Below are 4,386 nucleotides of genomic sequence, written 5' to 3' on the forward strand. Positions count from 1 at the left end.
CTCTGACTCCACCTTCAGCTCCACCCCTGGGGGTCACAGTCTACCCGCCCAGCGAGAGAGGGACACCACGCCGCACCCCCACACCCGCTCTCCTGCCTCCTACCAAGTCCAGACAGCGCTCCCCACCAGAAGGCCCACACTCCCACGCTCGCTGTAACCTCTGCATGGCACGCATCCTGGAATGTTCCAGAATCCGTGAAATCATTTCCCTTCTGATTTCTGGCATAATGACCATGTTCCAATCAATCGGAAGATTTGAAGAACACCTTTAGAGCTGACACCCTTACGACCTACAGTTTAAACCACAGAAACCTGTCTGGAAACCAGCAGAAGGTGTATGGAGTTGTGCTGGGACCGAAGGTTGTGACCCGTGTGGCCGCGACCAGGAGCGAGCAGCCGCCTGGCCCCTCGCGGCTCGCGGTCTCGAAAGTCGCCTCGCTTCCCCTACTCCGCCATCTGGGCGTCACCGTTGAGCCCAGTTGGCAGAGGAAAAGGTGACCTTTGCACACCCAGGGACAGGCGATTCCCAGGGCTGCTGAGGGCAGGCGTGGCGGTGGGCTGTCCCAGAGGACAAAGCAGGCTTGTGGGGTGGAGGAGGAAAGGGGGTGTCTGCACCCTCGCAAGACCCAAGAGGGAAGGGCCACGGCGTCCAGGCCAATGGGGGCAAAGGCCGCCGCCCAGAGAGACGTTCCTGCCCCACCAGAGTGTGGTCTGGATAAGGTGGGGCGAGCCCTCGGCCACCAGGGCCACCAGGAAGGGGACGAGGTCCCCTCAGTGGCCCGCCAGCAGGACCGATGGCATTGAGGATAAGACGGGCCAGTCCACACCTTGGCCCTTGGAACTAAGCTCTCAACATGCAGCAGAGTCGTCCTTGGCCTTCCCTGGGCCCCTTCTTGATGGATGCTGCAGAGCTCTGTGAGTCTCCCCCAGACGGTGTTCCACATGCCACTCCCTCCAGCTCCCCTGTGCGGGGTTCCAGAACATGCGAGACCCTTCTGGAACCTGGGGGTTCAGTGGGAGTGCTTCCGGCCCTCTCTGGAAGGGACGCAGCAGCCACAGCCATCGCTTCTTCCTGACGCACACGCTGCAGCCGCCTGGGGCCCCCAGCGGCCTCCCCCTGCCAGAGAGCCCCCGCCTCTATTCTGAGAGCTGCTGGGAGCCACTGGGGGTGCGGGGTGCACAGGGAGGGTCTCAGGAGAATCACAGGGAGCCCCACTCCACCCCGGTTTTATCCGGTGGGCCTGACACGTGCAGGAATATTAGGGAGAAGTCGGGGTTGCCTTGGAAAAGGAGTGGGGCCCTGGATAGGAAGTAATAGGTGCAGGGGTGATGGGAGGCGTCTGCAGACCCTCCCCCATCAGGCGGGGGGGAAGAAGGGGATTCAGGGAGGTGGTCCTAGGACAAGTAGAGAGCGCATTTGTCAGCGTTTGGGGTCTTCAAGTTCGAAAGCGATGGTCCAGGTTTAAGATGGGAAAGATGGGGAAAGATGGGCTGTGGTCTCCCCCCGAACCGCCCCGCTAATGACGGGGCAGGGGGTGCGCCATGCAAGCGGAAGCCCCTTCTTTACGCCCCATGTCTCATAAGCCCCTGTTTGCTGTCCTGAAATGAAACTTACACTTCATCTATGGACATACACACAAAGTTTTGAGAAATGCATCTGCATCATCCCCCATAAAAGATGACTCGTGAGAGGAAAACGCCGTGGAAGGCAAAGACGGGGTGCTTCAGCGCGCCCCCACTCCACGCAAGGGCAGGGGAGGACAGGTGCCGGGCGGGGCTGGGACCTGCGCGCCTGGGCGGCCCTGCCACGCGGGGCGCTCCGCTCACTCAGCACGCGGGCCCGTCACAGGCGACGATGTGTGTAAAGCGAACCGCTCCCGTAAGCGCCAAGCTAATCGAAGTGAAGCCTGCCCTTGAGGACACGATGCTGCATCCCTGGAGCATCCTGGTGTATCAAAGCGCATCGAACAGAACAGCTGGTGTTAAGATCGGAGCCGAAGCAGGTTCTGGTCCCGGATCGTTACGCACGGGTTGCAGGCTGCCCCGAGGGCCAAGAGGATGATGCTGGAAAGACCACAGGACATCGGCATGTCGGGGCCCGCCTCTCCGGGACCTGGGCCCACCTGGGGCTACTTCAGCGCCCCCCATTCATGCCATGTGACACTCTGTGAAGCATGCCTGCAGGATTCTAGCCACCTTCAAGTGCGCAGAGCTGGCCCACTGAGATCCCCGGGCGGGACCATGTGTCTGGCGAGGCCCCCACCCCTACTGAGCCTTTTTAGCCTCAGGTTCTAAGCCGAGGACTCCCAGGAGCACACGTGGGTCAAGCTTCACGGGACGGTGGCAACGAGATCAGAGGTGCATCGTGGGCCATCTCGGCAGAAAGCGACCTCTTATTGTGGGCTGGGGCTTCAGGTCCCGTGAGTTTGGGGGTTCGAGAAAATGGGGCTTTGTCGGGGCTGGAGGCTGTCAGGAGGCCAGGAACTTGGGCGTTGGGCATCACGGAAACCTGGAGGGAAGAGTCGCTCCCGCTGGCCAGCAGAGGGGGCTGCTGTCACTCCATGCTCAGGCCAGGTGGGGCTGCGCCCAGGGCTCGCGTGTGTCCTGCTCCATCGTGGTCAGTGGTCAGCGGCCTGGCCCGCTGCTGGCGCTCTGGGAGCTCACTTATGACAGTGACCCCGACCTCCCCTGGGCTGGGGTGAGGCACGAAGCCGAAGGGATGCCCCAAACCCAGTAATCAAGATAAGCGACATTTTAGTGTAACATTTTTAGAAGGGGCCTGGTAGAGTCCCCCAACATCTGTGATTATCAGCACAGAGGCCTTGTGGGGACAAGCGAGCCACAGGTGTTGCTTGTTCACCTCATTTGGAATGCAGCCTGGGGAGTAACCGTCTTGACCTGGTTGGCCCTGGCACCCCAGCCTGGCACACCTGTCCCCACCGGCATCCATGTCCATTGTCGGCGTCTGCCCTCACAGAGGGGTGCGCCCGCCTCTCGGCCCAGCTGGACGTGCGGGGGGCCCCACCCGACAGCCCCTGATCTGTAGGATTAGATCCCCGAACTCTGGGATTCCAACAGCCACGGTCGGTCCGCTGCTTGGACCTGAAACGTGGGCTTTGGGGAGGGGCCGGCGTTGGTGCTGCCCAGGGGCAGACGCGAGGGGCAGCCAGCCAGGGCCTGACTTGCACAAGGTCCCCACTCCCCTGTCCCCACGGAGAGACAAAGGCCCCACCTTGCCACGCCCACCTGTGGACGCTCCCGCTGGGCAGGGGGCAGGCGGCTTCCTCCTCTGGGTCCCTAGGGAAGCACCAGCAGGCTGGGTCCAGAGCGGCCAACCGTGGAATAGTAGCACCACCTGGGGGTGAGGAAGGGGTCAGGACCGTCCCCCTTGGAGATGCCGGTGGCCTTGATGAAGAAGCCGTGGCTCTGCTTTGGCCATTGAGTGCCGGGGCAATGGTGACAGCAGCATCTGAGAGGGGTGACGGCAGCTCACCTGGGCCTGGGGACCAGTCAAGAAGGGCAGACCCTCTGCCACTAAGGTACAGGATTGTCCCTTGTCACCGGCTCAGGCCTTAGCTCTCTCTTCACCAGCAAGGCTGTGCAGCCAGCGTGGGGAGCAAGTGCCCACATCCTTCTGGGGGACGGGGAGGGAGCCTCGTCTGAGGATGCCGGCAGCCCCCGGCATGGAAATCCAGCAGTGACTTAACCTCCAGAGCACGCCCTGGGATGCCCAGCACACGGGGGCGGCGACGCCTCGGCCGCGGGCGGTGAACCTCAGCAGCCTTCCACGGTCTGCGCTAGTGGTCAGCACTGAGGCCCGTCGGGGTGAGATGGCACTGCCATCCCCAGGTGCTGTTTACACGTCTTCGGACAAGCGCAGTGGGTTGGAGGTGCCACCAAGAACAGAGATGTCTCAGGATCGTCAGACAGAAAGGACAGGCTGGGGCGGGGGGCAGCTGCCAGACCCAGCCCAGGCGTGGGGACCGGCACGTGGAGACCGACGTGTCACGTCAAAGGGAGTCGTGTTCTTCCGACCGAACCGCGCATGACACATCTCCCAGAGTCATACTTTCCCCTGGATGGTGACAAGCCCAAGCACCACACACGGGGCAGCAAGAGTAAGTGGCGAGCTGTCCAGAACATGCCCGGAGCATGGTCGTAGCTAAGGAAAGGACAGGCAGGGCCCGGGAGCTGGGTGAGGGTGGTGGGCCCCCAGGTGCAGATTCCGGAGCGGGACCCGTCCCTCTTGGACAGGGTGACAGATGCCCGGCAGTCCAGGGGAGGGTGGGGACATGGCGGCAGGACGTGTCCAAGCAGAAAGGGCAGGGCTCAGGGATGGCAGAGGTAGGTGAGGTAGGCAGAAGCACAGGTGGGGGGTGGGGTGGC

The sequence above is a fragment of the Pteropus medius genome, unplaced genomic scaffold (assembly GCF_902729225.1).
Source record: "Pteropus medius unplaced genomic scaffold, Ma_sr-lr_union100, whole genome shotgun sequence".
In the NCBI taxonomy this organism is placed as follows: Eukaryota; Metazoa; Chordata; class Mammalia; order Chiroptera; family Pteropodidae; genus Pteropus; species Pteropus medius.